The sequence below is a fragment of the Phascolarctos cinereus genome, unplaced genomic scaffold, assembly GCF_003287225.1.
Source record: "Phascolarctos cinereus isolate Bilbo 61053 unplaced genomic scaffold, phaCin_HiC Scaffold_4;HRSCAF=312, whole genome shotgun sequence".
NCBI lineage: Eukaryota > Metazoa > Chordata > Mammalia > Diprotodontia > Phascolarctidae > Phascolarctos > Phascolarctos cinereus.
In genome coordinates this window covers 29,513,520-29,534,203 of record NW_027555847.1, presented here as the reverse complement: position 1 = coordinate 29,534,203, position 20,684 = coordinate 29,513,520, and the positions used below count along the sequence as shown (strand labels likewise).

General features: G+C 38.1%; 1 long non-coding RNA gene across 1 annotated transcript; it reads right to left on the bottom strand.

Annotated features, from left to right (window-relative positions):
* Positions 1–979: 979 nt before the first annotated feature.
* On the bottom strand, positions 980–13,988 carry LOC144456742 (uncharacterized). Its single transcript, XR_013485809.1, has 2 exons — positions 7,701–13,988; positions 980–3,590 (listed from the first exon to the last, which is right to left on the bottom strand). It is a non-coding gene; the product is annotated as an uncharacterized LOC144456742 (long non-coding RNA).
* Between the last annotated feature and the right edge of the window lie 6,696 nt (positions 13,989–20,684).

The following is a 20,684-nucleotide window of genomic DNA, read 5'->3' as shown; positions in this document are numbered from 1 at the left end:
TATGGACCAGTGCGGCCAGTGCTGAAAAGAGTGGCCAGTGTCATTAGGAAGCAGTCAGAACTCAGTGAGTGCAAGAAGGAAGGAGTGAGAAAGGAAAAGGTTCAAGATGAAAGCAGGGAGGGAGGGGGGGGTAAAGACTAAGATATGTAAGACAAATATTAGTTCAGAATCAAGGGGATGGGGTGGGATTACTCTAATTCTTAAGGGGTGAATTCAGAAAAGTTATCATTGTCCATAGGGGATAGGCAGCTGTTGTGGAGGTGGGAAAGATGGAGGCTGAGGCAATAGTGGAGAGTGAGCAGTAAGGCTGGCCCTCCTCATGATGTGGAGGATCTGGGGTGTTTGAATCCTGGGTGAACCAGTGCAATACAAATCCCTTTCTATGCTCAGCCAAAATCATTTCATGCACATCATGTTTGATCTTAATTTGATCTGATTCTGTCTCAAAAGTGATTGGACAGAGCTTTCAATGATCCAGAAATTATATCCCATCTCTTTAGCGTCAATATTCTTCTGGTGATATTATAAATCTATTAGTCACAAAAGGTCACTATTGCAGAAGAATTCAGGCTACAAATAGCCCAAAGTATGATGGAAAGATGTATAATGAGTATAGGTAGATTCTGGCGTGTTACCAACAACTGACTTACAAGGACAATGTGGCATAACTTTATAGCACATAAGTACAATGACCCTGTTATAATTCAGAGCAGAACTGTTAAACTCAGGCCCGGAAGGCTGAGATGCATGCTGCCCCAAACTCACCAACTGGGGCCTAAGCCACATTAAAAAGCAATTGGGAAATATTTTTCAAAATAAATAAATAGGCAATAAAACATAGATTATATTAATTTGTGGTTTTCTAAGTCAGTATGTGGAGTGCTGGGATCTCCTTCTAGTTGAGTTGATGCCACTGATCTGGAGCGCTGCTTTTTCCCAATATCACTAGACGGGTTGCAGAAAAATATCAAATAACCTGGAAATTTCTCAAAACTTTATTAAGTCTACATAACTGTAGCTCTAGGGAATGAGCTTGTTACATATGCTTAGTTCGATAATAAAACTGATACCTCAGTAATATTTTGTCCATTAAACACCGTTACTCTTCTCTGAGGGATACAGACCGGTACCCCTCCACTTTGGAGTTATCCTCTCCTTCCCCCACCCACACCCACTGTCCAATTACCCTAGTCACATCTGAATCTATGTCTGCAAGAGCAGGAAGCAATGCTCATGGCTGTTATGCCCCTTTTGCTACCTGGCTATAGGATATTCTTGTCTTATCATTTTTCAGAATGTTCCAGGAGCCTAGGGCCATTGTTGCAAATACCATTGGCAGGTCTTCTACTTGGACCTGAACATTGTCAGGCCAGGTTAATTATAGCCCTTAGCCAATTTAAAATCTTGTCCAGCTTTTTATTTAAAACACCCCAGCTTTTTATTTAATAAACATTTATTAAACATGAAATTTAATAAACATGAAATAGACATGGCCCATTAATACATGCTACATAGTCCCGAGTCAGACTGAACATCAAACCCATTGTCACCAATCTGATTTATTTCACATCTGATGAATCTCCGCCTTCAAGTCTCCCTCCTTTTCTTGTCCTCACTACACGTACATTAAAACAGGAAGAAAAAGAGGAACACTCCAAACCCCAAATAGGATTTGGATGAGCATATAAAATCTTTGATTGGGGGTAAAGTAAACCAATAGGTTGAGTTCTATCATTCATATATTGGGAGATTCTGAGACATCACATTTTTAACATAAAGCTCCTATGATGTCCCTGACCCTTGAGCTCCCATGATCTCTCCTCTCTGATAGCAAAACCCAAGAATGTACTTTTTCTCCCTACCATTTAGACCAAAGTGGAAAAAAGTGACAGCAGCGTACTAGTCCCCACCCATGACCCCAGTCAGCCAAGCAAATCTACTGCTTCCAGCTTCTACCCATTTTTTTAAATGAAAATGCTACATCTCATATCCCATTCTTGGATGAAATGAATTAAAAAGCATTTATTTAGCACTTACTGTGAGCCAAGCATTACACTAGATGGTAGGAACATAAATACAAAAGCAAAAATAGTCTTTGCCCTGAAGTTTATACTCTTTTTAAAATTTATTTTATTTTTATTTTATGGAATAAAGCATTTCTGTAACATAATATAATAAAAAATACTTGCACATGAAACTACAAATCTAATATGTACAACTTGCTATTCTTTTTAAATATATAATAAAGTTATCATGTAAATGTCTTTTTTCTTTCCTCTCTCCCCGCCCTACAGATGGCTACCATTAGGCATAAATAGTATGTATGTCTCTGTGTGTGTGTGTGTGTGTGTGTGTGTGTGTGTGTGTGTGTGTGTGTATATATACACACACACACACACACATACCCACATATATGTACATACATGCATACATATATATAATTTGTATACGTCTGCATATATGTAAAATTATTCTATACATCTATTTATCAAGTCTTTCTTTAAATGCAGAGAGCTTCTTTCTTTATATGTCCTTTATCTTTAATTTGCTATTTATAATAGTCAGAATTATTTATTTGTTCAAAGTTGTTCTTGAGAACAATATTGCTGTTACTATATACAATGTTCTCTTGGTTCTGCTTGCTTCTCTCTTCAGCATTTTGTGTAAGTCTTTCGATGCCTTTCTAAGATCATTGATCTCATCATTTCTTATCTTATAGTGGTGTTCTATCACAACCATATACCACAACATGTAAAGCCATTCCCCAAATGATGGGGATCCCTGAAATTTCCAGGTTTTTGCCACTACAAAAAGAGCTACTATAAACATTTCACTCACATTCAAAGTTATAATTACCATTTGTGAATTTCTTTCAATCTTATTTTTACTCACTATTTTCTTTCTCTGCCTTTTTACCCTATCACTGTTACTTTATCTTCTCCCCCATCCCTCCCTTCTCCATCCCATCCACCCCTCCAAGAGGAGCTTACATTCTAATATGAGCAACCACACGTATAGGAGATTGGCAGTCAGGAGAGTGATTCGGTTTGCTTTCATTTGGTTATAGGGATAGTAAATGGAGTCACAGGGAAGTAAATTCACATACTCTTTCCAGAAGCAATGACAGTTCATATGATTATGGTTCTACAACTAGAAAGACTTGAAAGGTATATGGAGAGTTGGGGTAAGGAAGGGATGACGAAGAGGTATGTTCAGCAGCATGATGGCTGAATAGGAAATGTGTAAGGAGTGAGATGAAATGTGACCTAAGCCCTGGCCTAGATGTAGTGAGTGACTGAAGCAGCCACCAATCATGAAAGTGAGCCTCCAGGGAAGGAGTTCCAGGTGGAAAAAAATATCTGATTCACCTGATTTTGATTTCTGGCCCAGGCAGCAGAACAACAGGTGAGGAAAAAACTGGGCACTGCAGCTACTGTCTGTATATTTTGTCTGGTAGCAGGCTGTAGCATCTGGACAATTCTCTTAAGCTCTTCCTCAATCCACCACTTGGAGAATTCCTAGATGATAGGCAATCAATCAAGTTTCATCCTGCCATGTGTGCCAAGCTGCTCCTGTGGGCACCATTGGAGCTGCAAAGTAATGTGCAGAAAATATGGATTTATTGAAGTCCTTTTTCGAGCCTAGAGACAGTTCCTGATACAAGCTATGGAGAACGCATTTGCTGAGTAGCATAAATCAAATTCTCTCTCATTCACTAGTAGCCCATTGTATTTCTTAAAGACCACAACTCTGCCCTCATTTCCAAAGTTACTTCATCTTATCCCCTTAGTATCTTGTCCTCCTTACCATTTTTGGTTCCTGAAGGGATGGATGGAAGCATGTTGAAGGCTAGTCTCTTCTCTCATTATTCGGCTGCAGAATGTACTGTAATTGACTTATGGAATATTCCTCAAGGCGGAGTCAGTTTTTGCAAATACTTGCTGAAGAGCTCGCTACTTGAAATTCTTCTGTCTGAGATAGTCTCACCCTGGCTCTCAGCCAGGTTGACCTTTTTGCTGCCATAACACCCTATGACCCTGAAAGAATAATAGGAAGTCCTCTGGTTCTTTGGGTTGACCTTCTATGAAAAATTCATGGGGAAACACATTCAAGAATCACGTGGGATGAGAAAGAATGGAAGCGGCTATATAGTGGAAGGGCCAGCCACGTGAGAGAGATCAGAGGCCTTTCAAAGTATCACCAATTCCTGAAAAGTAGTTTGGATAATGGGAGTGAGAAAGTCTTCTATAGAAAGGTCATCATTTATTCATGAAGGTAGGTAAGCTCTCTATTGGATCTGCATCTCAAATTTCCAATTGAACACTTACTGCTTGTAAAAATTCACAAGGTACTATAATGCCCCATGCATTGAATGGGAATAAAATGAAATTATCATATAAATATATTGGCAAAAGTGTGTACAGAGATGAATAGTCCAAAAATTTCTAACCTATTCAGACCAATGTTCGAATAAAATATTAAGGTTTTTGCCTACAGTTTAAAGCATAAAAGAGAGTTATCTTTTATAATGTAAAAATATAAGATATAAGAATCTATCAATCCTAGTCTAGGCCCAAAGATTTAGTCACCCAAAATAATGTCATCATTTGTCAAGTCAACATTATTCTTTGCATGCAGTAAGTGAAGCCTGCAAGTGTTTCTAGAGGCATTTTATTCCTAAATGAATAAATACTGCATCTCTTGGGAAACTGAATGATCTAATATTAAGCGCTGTCACAGGAGATAACACTGATTTGTAGATGTCTAGGAAGGGCCTTAAAAATGCAAAATGTAAGGTAAGGATTTAAAGTGGAGATTGCAATACATGTCAGGTTCTTCTAATCAATCAATTGACAAGTATTTAGGAAAGTTTCTCTACTCTGTACTAATTATGTATGATCACTGAGGTAGAAAGACAAAAACAAAATCATCCCTGACCTCAGGTTAAGTGACTTGCCTAAGGTCACACAGTCAATAAGTATAAAGCAGGACTCGATCCCAGGTCTTCCTAGCTTTGAGACCAGCTCTTTATTGACTATGCTTCACTGCCACATTCAAAGTAAATAGAAGGTAATTTTGATGGAGATGGGCACTAATAACTGGAGGGATCAGGAAAAGCCTCATGCAGGAGCTGAGCTTTGAAGGAATATAGGGATAATAATAGAAGGGGCAAAGAGGCAGGGCATCTATGCACTTTTCCTTCTATACCCCATCATCATCATCATCATCTCTCTCTCTCTCTCTCTCTCCCTCTCTCTCTCTCTCTCTCTCTCTCTCTCTCTCTCTCTCTCTCTCTTTCTCTCTCTCTCTCTTTGGCTAGGCAATGGAGTTAAGTGACTTGCTCAGGGTCACATAACTAGTAAGTGTTATGTGTCTGAGGACAGATTTTTAACTCAGGTCCTCCTGAATCCAGGACCGGTGCTCTATCCACTGTGCCCCCTAGCTGCCCCCATATCTCTCTCTTAACTAGATGTGTGATGCTAGGCATCATCACACAACCTGTTTGCCTTAGTTACCTTATCTGTAAAATAGGGATAATAATAGCAGCTCCCTCCCACCAAATGAGGTAATGATTGTAAAGCACTTAGTACAATGACAGGCAAATACTGAGTATGTATATAACTGAGATGTGATTATTATATACATACATAGCTGTAGATATATAGGTGCATAGACATACATATACATGTCTTTGTATATATCTATATCGATATCTAGGATTCCTCTGCATAAACATGGTACTGTCATTGAACTCAAAGGAGGTAAAGAGAGACAGAGACAAAGAGAGACATATAGAGAGAGAGAGAGACAGAGAAGGAGAGGGATGGAGAGGGATAGGGAGGGGGAGGGGGGAGAGGGATATGAAGGGAGAGGGATGGAGAGGGATAGGAGAGAGAGAGAGAGAGAGAGAGAGAGAGAGAGAGAGAGAGAGAGAGAGAGAGAGAGAGAGAGAGAGAGACTAACAACCTAGTCTTTCTTTTTCTTGAGTTCTGACCCCCTATCTCTAACTGCCAATTAAAGATTTCCACCTAGATGCCTTGTAGATATCTTGAACTTGGCATATCCAAAGCTGAAGTCATCTTCTTCCCCGCCTACCTCTTCCCACCTTCTCTATTTCTTTTTCCTTTCAGATCCTTCCAGTCACCCAGCTTTACAACCTAATAATCCTCTACTCTTCTCCACTCTTCACCTCACACATCCAATCATCTGGCAAGCCCTATTCATTGTCCATCCACAATATTTTTCACCTGTCCCTTTGACTCATACTGAACCACCCTAATACAAGCTCTCATCACCTCATCTCCCCTCAACTTTTCCATTAGTCATCAATTGGCCTCCCTGGCTCCAGTCTCTCCCCACTCAAAGTCCAATCCATCCTCCTCACAGCTGGCAAGATGATGTTCTTCAAGCACAGGTCAGACCATGTCACTCCCATACTCAAAAAACTCCAGAAGATCCCTATTATCCCAAGGATAACATATCCACTCTTGCGTTTGACATTTAAAGCCCTTCACCACTAGGCTTCAGCCCACATAAAAAAAGAATTGGTAAGGCCTTAATATAAAAGATCAGAGCCTTTTTCATGGAAACTGAAGCCTCATAGGGGTTAAAAACACATTTTCTTTGTTATTCCAGTTAGATCCCATTGGATTCCCAGAGCAATGCAGTCACTTTGGCTTGTTTAAAAGCTAGCAAATTCTAAGGGTATTAACTTCAGATTGCCAGAATGTAGTTTTAATGCCTTCCTTCACTCCCCTTTGGTCTTACTGCCTAGGCTTTAAGTTGATTAACTTTCTGAAACTATATAACTATATAGTCCAATCAAGTGTGTTATCTCATGAGGGTCTTAACAATACCTCCATGAACTCTAAGCATGGAGAAATGATGATAAGCAGAAATACTGAAGAAATACAGGGAGTTTGTAAGCTTTCATTGTCCTAGGGAACTTCTTGAAAGGTAACTCCCTCCACCAATATAAATAGCAAGATTTCTACAACTTACTGGTTAAGTGCTAGGGAATAGCCTGAAACACATCAAGATTAAATGACTTGCTGAGTTCTGCCTGACAAGTAAATGTCAGAGATGGAATCTGGACTCCATTCTTTCTCACACAGAGCCTAGCCATCTATCCATTAGCCATGCAATGAAAATAAGAGTTAAATCCTAACGATCATTTTCATGGCCTACTTTCAAAACTAGAGCACCAACCGTACACATCCCCCTTTCTTCAGTTTGCTAAACCCCAGCCCCATTTGTTACTTACTATATTCCTCTATGAGCATCCATAGGATTTTTTCTCTAAAGGCAATTGCATACATCATTATCCTCATTCTCCATTTCCTTGGTAGCCTACTGCTTTGAAGGTCACTTGTTTAAAACTAACCTTAAAATTTTCATCTGGTTTAAATATTCTGCTATTGCCTTCCACACCTCACTTCGAAGTCAATTCCCACTTACAATTTCTGTAGCTGCAGGCTCTGGGCAAGCTATTGATTCCATGTCTCTTTGCGAAAGGTTACTAATTTCATCAGCAGGATGGACAGCAATTACATCTGTTCAGACTCACTTCTACCTTGTTATGGCCTTCAAAGATATTTTTGTTTTCTATCTATTTAATGCTATTGACATTTGTTTTGACCACTGTTCTGAAAAGACCAAGAGAGCAAGTTGTTATGGGATAATATTACCAAATTACTTGCCTGTAAGCCTTCAGTTCGGGGATACAGAGATGAAGCTAATCAGGCTGATATTTTTGGCAGTCGATTCTACATGTTGTATCACTTTGCAGAGTCCAAAGGCATCTGAATTCTGGAGAGTCTGGATGGAGGGAGCAGTTGAGGAGTGATTTTGAGGCTCAGTTAATAATGATTTGGAATAGAAGAGAGAAAGCCAAGCAGAGTGCTTGGGATATTGGCAGAGCTATAAATAGAGTAGGGAAAATGGGGCTTTGCAAGATTCCATCAACCGACGGATCAGAGTTGGAAGGGGACTTCAGTGTTATTTATTCCAGACGTTTCATTTGACAGAGGATGGAGACAGGTTTTAACTTGCCCAAGTATGCATAGGGAATAAATGGAAACGTCAACGTTGGAACCCAGGTCCTTGGTCTCCTAAGATAGTGCTCCTTCTGCTCCCATTATGCTGCCGAATTCTTCATTTTGTGATGAGAAAGATGAAGGCCTGGGGTGGGGGAAAGAATCTCCCAAGACTAGTTGATTGATTGTCATTGCTTAGCCTTCATTTTTGAAGAGGACATCATAGGTGATGTCTTTTTACACTGGCGTGGAAATTGGATTCAGGGGAGGCAGGATTGCACAAAGTCATCAGCCTTACTCTCTGTTATTGATGTCTGGTGACAAGACAAAAGTCAAGATGACGGGCCGATGGCCCAGGATGCAGTGGATGACCTTGGCATCTTCAATGTCTGACCGAGCTTTAAGCACTCCACAGCACCTGCTTCAGCTGTCTTCATGGCCATTAGTGGAACAGAGAATTGGGAAGTGAGCCAGGTGATGAAAATGCAAAAAAAAAAAAAACCAAGGAACACTCTTGTGGTATGCTTCTTCTCAGACAGCTGAGTGGTGAGAAACAATTGACCAATTAATTTGAAACAGAAGAAAAATGTCTGACCAGTTCAATTCTGGCTTTGACTTTAGCATCAAGAAATTGGTATCTGAAAAAAATAAAAAATTAAAAAAAAAAGAATTTGGTATCTGTCAAAATCACTCCAAAGTCATAGTCAGGAGGCTGTGTCATATAGTAGAGAGTCAACTATACTTGGAGTTGGTGGACATGGGATCAAATCCTGGTTCTGCCATATATAATAGCAGTGTGACTTTAGACAAATCACTTACCTCCCCTAGGCCTCAGTTTCCTCATCTGCAAAATGAGGGTATTCAACCTAGTAACCTCTAACATCCATGATAGTGCTAAATCTTTGACCTTATAACCATTTTAAGTGCCAACACGCCTATAATTCATAAGGTAAGCAACACTTTTGTAAGGCCCAGCAGTTTCTAACAAAAGGGCCTATGATATAAAATAGATTAAAAATCCCTGGTCTAGGCAATTAGTATAGTCTTGGGAGGGTTGGGGGGAGAACTTTTTAAAAGGCAGGCAGTGCCTGTTGCAACACACAATAATACCTACGAACAGGGCCTTTTAGACTCTTATGTTATCTTGATTAAAAATCATTTGGGGACGCTATATATCATCTCTCTCAAAATCATTTGCTGTGGCTGGTACCATTTATCTGTCTCAAGTCCTGAAGTAGACCAGAAAGCCATGACACATCATAGCTCTTCTGTTCTGAGGATTATACGTCTTAGCCATTCCATCTTTAAAGTTGACTGTGTCCACCTTGGGATATTTTTCTCAAGGATATGCATGCAACCCTAGAGAACCAGGTTTGCTGGGGATGGATGAGCTCATTAGGAAGGAGATAAGGTATAAAGTTCACTACTTCCCTCAGATCATTTGAATTAGTGAAAACTTATATGAACTTATTGGATCCTCAGCCTTTAGGATTCCCTAGGGCTTTTTAAACTGCCTGTGAAAAACCGTCTGGAATGCATTTTCTTTCCCTAGAAAAGAAGAAAGTCAGAGTGGGTATTAAAATGATGTGAACCCAGGAATGCAGAAGGAGTAGAGAATCCCATTACACTATGGCTCCTTGACATCCAGGTTTGGGTCAAGTCACCCCTTTTCTCCTCACTCCCCAAGAATATAACAAATGCCTATACCAGGGGTTCTTAACCTTTTTTGAATCTCGGATCCCTTTGGAAGCCTGGTGAAGCCCATGAGCCCCTTCTTGGAAAAATGTTTTAAAATACATAAGACAAAATGCACAGGACTATAAAGGAAACTAATTACATTGAAATACAATGATCAAAATATTTTTTAAAAACCTGTTCAAGGAGCTGAAGCATGATAGGACCAGCATTTTACCGATATATCTTATTTCTTCTCACCCACAACAATGGGAGGCTTTGCCTAAAAGAAGACAAAGCTCTCCCTGTGACCTGATCAGACCCAGCCTCTCTGATATAGCTTCCTGATGATCTAAGGGCATCAAAATTCCCAGGTTGGTAGAGTCTAGGCTCTTCAGATTCAGTGGATTTCTGAAGACCGCACAGGTTACCCTGTCCTTTACCATATCCTTCCCTGTTGACCAGGCAAGTTTCCATATGAAGACAAGAGGGGCCACATCCAGAGAAATTAAACATCATTGTATCCTTGTTGCTTATACTTGCTTGTTAGGGTAAAGTACCATTCAGTGACTTGTGATTGCCTCATTTCATCCCAACCTTGGATTTGATCTAGGAGAGTATTGGCATTAGAGCCATCAGGGAGACAGGAGACGGAATAAATAAAGCAAGTGTGACTGCACCATAGAGCACGTGGAGAGGAGTAATGTGTAATTAGATTGGAAATGTTGAATGGAACGAGCTTGTAAAGAGCATTAAATGCCAAACAGGCATTTATATTTTATTTTAGAAGCATTAGCTACTGTTGTTGTTGTTTGGCCTTCATTCTCAGAGGATCAATGATATCAGGAGGGTGATGTCTTGACTTGGAAGTGAATTGGACTTAAGTGAGGCAGAGCTGTGTAAAGTCATTGGCCTTACTCTCTCCTCCAGAGTCATTGGAGTCCACCGGCAAGACATAAGTCAGGATGACTAGCAATGGCCCAGGGTTAGCCATTGGAATTTATTAAATAGAGGAGTGACATGGTCAGATCTGTACTGTAGGAAATCAGTTTGGCATATGAGAGGAGGATGGATTGAAATAGGGAGACATGCGAAGCAGAGAGACCAGTTGTGAAACAACTGCAATGATTCCAGGGAGAGGTAACAGAGGCCTGAATTAGAGTGGTGGTTCTCTGAGCGTGTGCCTTTTAAAACAGTCTGGAACACAATTGAACCCTAACCTCTAATTCTGAGGAGAAGGGAACAGATGGAAGAGGTGTTGGAAAGGAAGAACTGACAAGTAAAGAGGGCAATTAGAGAGAGTGAAGAGTTGAGGATGACTCCAAGGTTGCATAATGGGTGTGACTGGGAGGATGGTAGTAGCCTGGAAAGAATTACCTAGAAAGAAACCTCTAATTCAGATCTCTGTCTTCTCATTATGTAATTAAGGTATTCAAGTTTCCACTTCAGTACTTGACCTTCCAGTGAATAACCTGGATTAATTTAAGTACTGACTATTAAACCTCCTCGCTGTCCAAGGGAATTGCAAAAGTCTTCTCTAGTGCAACAATTCAAAAGCTTTGATTCTGTGATACCCAGCTTTCTTTATAGACTAGACTTGTTCTATTTGGCTCCTAAAGGTGGCAGTAGAAAGAGGATGGGGAACTAGAATTAAACAGTAGTAGCATGGTTCAGTGGACCGAACACTGGCTGTAGACTCAATGGGCATGAGTTCATAGCTAATCTCTGATATTTACTACCTAGGTTATCTTGGGCAAGACCTTTAACCACATAGGACCTTGGTTTCCATATCTATAAAATGAGAGAGTTAGTCTAGAACATAACCACTTCTGACTTTTCAAGTTCTAGATCTATGATACTAACTTGCAAATGGCAAACTTAAGGTTGACCTAAGGAAAAACACCCTAACAAGTAGAAGTGTCCCAAAGAGGAATGGTCTTTTTCAGGAGGTAGTGAGTTCCTGTTTGTTAGAAGTCTCCATCAAAGGCCAGATGGCTATTTGTTGGGTATGTTCTTGAAGGGGTTGGTCATGAATGCATTAGGCTCTGAGGTCCCTTCCAACTCTTAGATTCTGTGGTATTTGACCAGTAAATTAATTTCTTTGCCTGGACTTTTCACTAACATTTATGAACTAAAAATATTTTACCCATTTAAAAAAAATAAACAAGAAAATTGTCTTTATCTAGAAAAAAATCTCTATTATCTTAGAAGAAATAAAACAGGTGAGAACATAATGAGAAGTGTTTCTTTTCACTAAATAATTTATACCCTATCATCAGAACTAAGCATTTGCCATTTGGAAGCAAAAGAAAATTTTTTAATTCAAGCAATTTGGAAGCTATGTTATTCTGGTTATAAGTACTTTGAATACCATTATGTCAATTCTCACTTTTCTGTGCTAATAATTCCTGTGCCAGGAATAGCATGGATAACTGAAATCCACAGATAATCTAGATAAGTAGTTTTCAACATTTCCCCCACAAAGCTGTTTGAATCATTAACAAGTAGTGAAAAACTACTAATTTCAAGTTCCTCATTTTTCTGCAGGCACCGTCTGGTGGAAATATTATTGAGTGAAAAAAGGCCAAAAAAAAAAAAGAAAGAAAAGAGGAGAATCAAATGTCCTTTGTGTTCCACAAAATGAATTTAATCAATCCTTAAATGAGCAAGAGTTGATTTGAGGAAAAGATATATGAGAAAAACTAAAAAGATTCCAGAGGCTCCTACTAAGGCAGTACTGTGATCATTATCTTTAAAAGCCATGGAACACTGAGGACATCTCAAACCTATTTTAGCTTTGATCAATTTCCTGTCTCAGGATATAGGACATTGGAAAAACAGGGAACATTGGGGAATGGCTATAACAATTGTGGCACATTGATGCAATGGAATGTTACTGTGCCATAAAAAAGTAAGAATACAAATAATATCAAGAAGTATGGGAGGACATATTACCTATTCCAAAGTAAAGAAAGGAGAACCAGGAAAATGATATACCTAATGACTAAAAGGGTATAAATGGAAATATCAGTAACAAAACAATAGAAATTGAATGCTGGGAAATTATATTGACCAAGCTTGGACCTAAAGAAGAAATATGAGAAGACATTTTTGCCCTTCTTTTCAGGAGGAAAGAAATATCATTAATCAGTCAATAAACATTTATTATATGCCTATCTGTGTACCAAATATTGGGCTAGGATCTAGGGATATAAAGACAGTCCTTACTCTCAATGAGCTCACAGTTTAATGATGGAGACAATGTGCAAACAACTATGCAACATAAACTGGAGATACTTAACAAAGGGAAGACACTGGAATCAAAGGAGATTGAGAACAGCTTCCTGTGAAAGATGAGATTTTAGCTGGGACTTGAAGGAAGTCAGGGAAACAAGGAGGTAAAGATGACGAATGAGAAAATTCTAGGCATGGAGGACAATCAGTGAAAATTCCTAGAGTTGGGAGATGGAATTTCTTGTTCAAGGAAGAACAAGGAGGCCAGTGCTATTGGAACATAGAATATATGTTGTGGGTGGGGCTTCAAGCGAAGGGCTGAATGTATGGTATAAGACTGCAAAGATGGTGGAAGACAGGAAGGTTATAAAGAACATTGAATGCTACCTAAATGATTTTATAATTGTTTCTGGAGATGATTGAGATTCACTAGAGTTTATTGAGTAGAGGGGCCACAGAGTAGGAACATTATATTGGCAGCTGAGTAGAGAAGAGACTGGAGTGGGGAGAGAGTTGTGGCAGAACAACCAACAGGCCATTAGAACAATTCAGGTATGATTATACAAGCATAACATTGATCGAGAGAAATAATTTGAAGATCATAGGTTTCCCAGAACACTGCAGGTCCAATTGAACAAATTAAATTGAACAATTCTAATGACAAACCACAAATTCTGAAATTGACTAGTAGAAAGGTTTTCAAATATAAAGGTGGGGAAATTTGAATGATACAAGACTGTTCTTCACTCACCAGAAACCAAAGAAGGGAATGGAAAATACATTCTGAAAAACAAGAAAACTCAAGTTGCAATCAAAAAATGGCATGCCTTGCAAACCTGAGGCTAATTATCAATGGAAAAAGGTGGATTTCCAATAAAAGTGTCATTTGAAGTATTCCTCAAGAAAATGAACAGATAATTTCTTTCACAAATATCCTAGACAAAAGTAACACAGACAAGGTAAACAAGTATAGCTATCAAGAAAAGCAAAAGTAACAAAATAAATTATTCCATCTCTAGAGACTATTAAAAAAGAAAAAAAAGACTTAAGAGAAAGATATCTGTGAGGTTAAAAATAACACCATTAGTAACCAAATAACAATAGAAGGATAACTAAGAAATTTTTTTTCCTGACAGAACACAAGGAGATAAATATGAAAACAGACCTCAGATAGGAGAAATGATGGTAGAGAAATAGGCATGAAAAACTATGGACTAAGCCTCACAACCACCCTCCTCTTGGTTGTATCTTCTTTTTTTTGTGTAACTATACTGCAGGTATTGGAGTAAGCAAAGAAAGGGGAAAGGAGGTAGAAAATAGAGTGAAATATGGTAAATATTGTTGGAGGAAAATAACTCCGATAGTATCTCAGGATGAAGAAAAGCTGCAGAATAATAGATGATATGAAAATGAAAACGACTAAACAAGGAAGCCCAAATGAGAAATCTAAAATTGAGTAGTAGGAAAGGATCCCACTGAAAAGCATTCACTTGAGGGAGAGATGAAGATAGGGATTTTATAATGGATATAATCTGCATGGATTTGGTGCTCAAAGATATCACTACCTCTAAGAGAGTGTTGTGTTTACACGGACAGCATCCCGTGAGAGAAGAAATGGAATCAGACCACCTGGGAGTGACCAGTATACAGAAGGGTGGAAAGGTATGGACTCAAAAAGGAAATTTCATGGCAAATGTGAAAAAAGAATTGACATGGGGAAGACGGGGGTAGAAATAGATTGCACAATCAGGAATACCGATAAACTTCTACCATGGGGCAATATTTCTATCCTTTTTGTCTCCTAGAAGAATTGATATTTCTAAGAGTGAGGAACAACAGAAAAAAATGGAGGGAGGAGGCAATAGCTACAAGGCAATAATATGAAAATTGTTAGAAAAAGGAACTTAGAGTAAATACTTTAGAAGTTTCAATTACACAAGGAATACAACTAAAGAAGGAATAAATTACAAGGACTATGAATTAAATTATAAAGAATAAAAACTTAGAATTAACAAAAAGCAAAGAGAATCAAAAAGAAGATGAAGGAAATAAATCATTTTAAGAAAAAAGTATGTAAAATTTAAAAAAAAACATAGCAAATAAAAGAAGTTGAGGGAGAAGAGAGAAAGAGGGACTTTAACCACTTAGAGAAAAAGAGAGAAAAGAATTAGATAACTAAATTTAAAAAAGGAATGAAAAGGAATTGATAAATTAAACTCACAAACTAGGGAAAGTGGTGACAAATGGAAAGGAAGAAAAACTTAAAAGAGAGTTGAGGAAAGCTGGTAAGAACAGGTTACTTCAAAGTAGATTAAACAGAAATGAGGAGGAAGAGGAACCAAAAAAATCCTAATTCAGAAAACACAACATTAGACACAAATGAAGAAAAATATAAACCTCTCATAACTTTAAAATGTGAGCGGATTAACCAAACCAATAGAATGAAAAAGTGATAAATTGGATAAAACAAAAAAAAACACCAAAATTTATTGCTTACTATAAATATACTTAAAAGTTAAAAAAAAAAGAATAAAAATGAGGAACTTGAACAAAATTTACTATGTTTCTGATGAATCCAAAAAAAGCAGGGTTGAGAATCATGCTTTCATACAAAGTAAAAACAAAAACTCATAATATAAGTAGAAATTAAAAAAGAGAAACCAATATCAGTGTTAAACCTATATACTCCAAGAGCCTTGACATCTAAGTTCATAAAGGAAATTGAATTACAAGAAGATATAGACAGTAATATAACAACAGGAGACTTTAGTGTCTCTTACACACACACACACACACACACACACACACACACTGATAAATTGACAACAAAGAGAAAGAACAATAGCCTCAAAACAGCTGAAAGTGAATGTTGCTCAATTAAAAAGAACAAGCATAGTCTCAAAGAATAGGTATGAGAAGAAACTTTACCCTACCAACCCACTCCATTGTTATTTAAAACCTCCATGGGGGTGGTGTATTTTCATCCCATCCAACAAACTTGCCCCTTCAGATTAAATCAGAGAGAGGTATTCACACTTTGTAAAGGGAGGACAATGTGTTAACACATTGTTAGCATATTACCACCTTATCATCTGTGATTATATCCTGTGCTAAATCAGCTGAAGTGGGCTGGGGAGTGGGAAGAATAAAATTTCCACTTTATATTAACCATTAGCAATTGACAGAAAGATATAGAGCATATAAAATCTCACTCGTCCTTAGATAATAAAAAAAAAGCACTCAATTCAGCAAAGCTCAACCTTAAAGACTCTCCTTCAACAAGGCACGTCTTTTCATATGTCCAAAATGATCCAAGATTCCTTGAAAGATGCTACAGCCATAAGGTTTCAGGGAGATGCCAGCACCCCATTGTGTAAAATTCCTCATTTGGTAGAGCTAGATGGGGAAGGGTATTGATAATCACAACACTCCAGGAGATGGGCCAGCAAATCCATTCTTCATTCTTCCCAAGTTTTCTTGCTCTTCCTGCTTATTCTTACCTTACTTGCGCTGTGAAACATGGATCATGAAGTTGTGCCAAAAACATCTGCTAATAGCACAGTCAGAAAACCTGAAGGCTGTGGCCATTCAGACATACCCTCACTTGAACATGTCCTTTATGAATGAAATGAATGAATGTATAATCTGGGTGAACTATTATTTGTAAGGCCCTGTAATTAATTGATCAAATCTCATCTAGCTCATCTACCACTCCCTTGACTTCCTTTGTTCTCCAAATGAACACTGAATGCAGAGGAGGACTGTGTGGATCTGGGCCAACTATTTACAAAGGTTAAATTAGAAACTTAAAAAAAAAAAGTGGTTCCTTGAGAACTGTTTTCTAATGATGGTGTTCCCAAGTTCCACCATGTGTCTGCAGACCAAGATATTGAGATAGGGATAAGATTAGAAACTCAGAAATTTCAACGAAATAAGTAAAATGTTATATGATGTTATACTATAGATGGGACACAAGAACTTTTGCTTAGTTTTCCAAATTTCTTCCATTTTTGTGGTTTCTGAGGTTACAGTGGAATCCAAGCCTCTCTGGGTTCAAGTTCATCTGTTCTTGACAATATATGACTTCCTGTGTGAGAAGAAGAAAATTGTAGCTAAGGAAAAATACATGAGGACAATTAGATGGAATCATTTTTAGCCAAAGCTATTTTACAAGTTAAATATAAATGAATCAGCATCACATTTCCCTAAAAATATATTGGGAATTGGGGTATAAAAATCTGGGAGGAAAACAGTAGAGTTGAAAAGGCTTTATGGTTTGCTCAAGTCCTATATCCTTGTATAATACAGAAGTTCTGAAAATTCTAAATTTGATAATATGTCAGTAGAATAAAACAGACAAGTGGGCAGATAATAAGAATATCTATCCTAAGACAGGATGGCTGGAGCTGGAAAGCACTTATGTTGTGTGTCATAATGGCCTCTACATCTGGCAAATGAGCCCCTCCAAATTTACTACCCTCTTCCCAAGATGATCTGGTTATATGTTTGCTTGTTACTGGCTATCCTCATTTGGGACTTTATCAAAGCTGTCATGACTTTGAAATAATCTAGTTAAGTCATGTTTCAGAAATGAATTCCCCAGAACACTCTTGGGGGAAATGGAGACTACAGGGAACTTTAATATCATCACAGTAGGAGACAGAGTTTTCTGCTCCATCAACTGTCATTCACTGAATTCCTTGTTACTGGCTGTCACTATGTGTCCTGAGAATTTATATCCATAGATTACAGCTATCTGCAAAACATTTGGATCTGTGTGCATTTGTCTCTGGCATATGCCGTTACTATGGTACCAAGCTGCTCAAAGACATTAGAGATGCACTTGGCCCTGATCTCTATTCCGTTTCAACAAAGAGAGGTCAAATGGAGAAAGTGTAGAATAGCCAGGATAATTGGCTTCTGGCTTTTCTGAGCAATGCTCATGGAATACTTGAACAGATAGATAGATTTTACACCTGTCTTACAATGGAATTCTATCCAAGTAAGGGTAGATCTCAGGAGGGAGAGATCTGGAGTCTAAAAAATTGAATCAGGGTTGATATGATTTAATTTTTCACTGCTGAACTGCAAGATACAAGGACAATACACTTTTAAAAATGCAGACGCTGCCAATAATTAGAACCCACTTGTCAGCTGTCCAGCAGGGTTATTGCATGGCCTCCATAATAGTTAGTTCAAAGAAACAGTGGTACCTCCTGGGAGCAGCATACTGTAATGGAAAGAACAACACTGGGTGTAGAATTGGAAGTCATAGGTTCAACTCCCAGCCGTGTCCTTTACTATCTCTGTGACTGAAAATAACACACATAACCTTTTTGGCCCTCAGTTTCCTCATCTGTAAAAATTAAGGCTCTGGACTAGAAAATCTCTAAGGTGCCTTCTAGTTCCCAATTAATGATCCTGTCATTGTTGCTAATAGGAATAAGCACTGCGAAAGGATATGATGTTAAAATTTTTCCCCTATTGGCAACCTAGTATTGAGTCATCCATGACAAGATATTAGAAATGGAAAGAGAATTAGCTGAGAGAAGATGAGTAACAAAGGAAGAATGTCAAGTAGCTAAGTGCAAGAGATTTGAAGTCAGGACTCGGGGTGTGATTTCTGGGTATCTGGCCCTCTCCAGATATGTGACTTTGATTATCACGCAATCCTTGTGTTTCTGTTACCCTGCTTAAAGCTTGCTGGAGTGAGTGAGAGTTTCTCCCTGTCATGTCTTTATTCAACAAACAATTCTTTGTTGATGAACAACCATGCTAGAAGGGATTAAAAAAGATGGAGAAGCCATGCTCTCTGTCCTTTAGATGCTTTCTTCCACTTAAACACAGAAACATTTATTACTTTCCAAGGCATGTACACAGATAACTTTTTTAAAAAACTAGACCTGTGATTTCATGATGTACAGACCTCACAGTGGGGAACTTCCTTTATATTGGTAAAAGCGCAGAACTAGAACCTGCTCTGAAAATATAGTCTCAGTGAATTACCTGGGGTACTGAAAGATTAATTATCTTTCCCAGGGTCCCATAGCCAGTATGTATCAGACATGAGGCTTGAACACAAGTATGCCATGACTCTGAAGACAACTTCCTAACTCCTATCTTCACAGTCTCTCATACATAAATAGCACTAATGCAAATCTATCTACATATATGTGTTTTATATATACATATATATGTAACACATATACATATACATACACATATATATGTGTCATATGAAAGAGAGAGAGAGAGAAAGAGAAAAAGAGAGAGAGAGAGAGAGAGAGAGAGAGAGAGAGAGAGAGAGAGAGAGAGAGAAAGCTCTTAATCAATCTCTAATCAATCGACAAGCATTGATTAAGTGAGGTCAAATGAATTTCCTTGGATGAGTTAGTGGAAAGCTCAGGATTTGAACAGTGCTCTACCTTCCTTCCCCAGGTGGCAAAAAGATCTGATGCTCAAGTCAGAACTGAGAACAGGAGATAAAGAGTTGGACGCTAGGAACATAGAAGTGAAAATTGAAGTCATGGGGATGGCCAACCAATATTGCTAAGGAAGAGAATATAGAGGTAGAAAAGAAGAGGGCTAAGCCCAGAGTCATAGTAGAAGAAGGAGGCAAGAGGAAGAAAAGACAAGGAATGAGATATAGATGAGTCATTAGAGAGCTGGAGAGAGAACAAGGAGCAGGCAGCATCATGGAAGTCAAGCAAAGGGAGAGTATCAAGATGAAGGCCACGGTCAGTAGCAGCAGCATTGCAGAATGTGTTGTAAAGAAGTGGGGTCAGAAGGAAGTACAAAATCCTCTTTCTATAAATTGAAGAATGCAAGGAAGAAGGAAGAGAGAATATTAATTTGAGGGGATTGCAAGGTCCAGGGAAGTTGTTTTTTTTTAAATCCAACATATTTTAAAAATGATTTTAACTTCTGTTTGCAAGTAAAAATATTCAAGTATGTGGACTAGAGTATAAGGAAGGAAAAAATATGGAAAATAAATATATAGTATGAGATCAAGCACCTTCCCATCCCCAGGAGAGGTAAATGAATGCATGTTCCTGTAATTTCCATTGTTTGCCAACTATTAACCCCGCCACAAAACAATGTATAGTGACTTTAATATTGTAGTATCCACATTGGCCTTATATGCTCAGTTTTTTCTTTTACTTTTTTTTTACTCTGCTTACAGTATGAATTTGTTGTTATCGTTGTCTTTAGTTACATAGTTTTAATACTTTTGTGCCATCTTCCTTATGATATGCCAGTAGAGAGACCACTGTGTCAAAGGGCACAGACATTTTTGTAACTCATTGCATAATTCCATATTGCTAAAGAAAAGGTTTGAACCAATTCACTTGGCAATGTAATAACCAGCCTGTTTTGCTATGGCTGTGCTAATTTTCTGTGGAAATTTAGAGTTCTATGAAACCTCAGGATTATTTTTATTTTCATTTCCTCTAAATATTAATGATTCCAAATATTTTAAATGTGATTATTCATAGTTTGTGAGAGCGGGCTTTTGTTGTTGTTATTGTTAATTGCCTGTTTATATCTTGTTAGTAGACAGTTGGACTTGTAAGTAGGAAAATGGCTATTTGATAATGGTTAAAAATTACATTAATCAGTGGAACAGATTTGGTACATAACATACAGAAATAAACAAGGTATTATAATACTCTATGAACCCAAAGATCCCAGCTACCAGGGAAAGGATTCACTGTTCAGCAAAAACTGCCAGGAAAACTA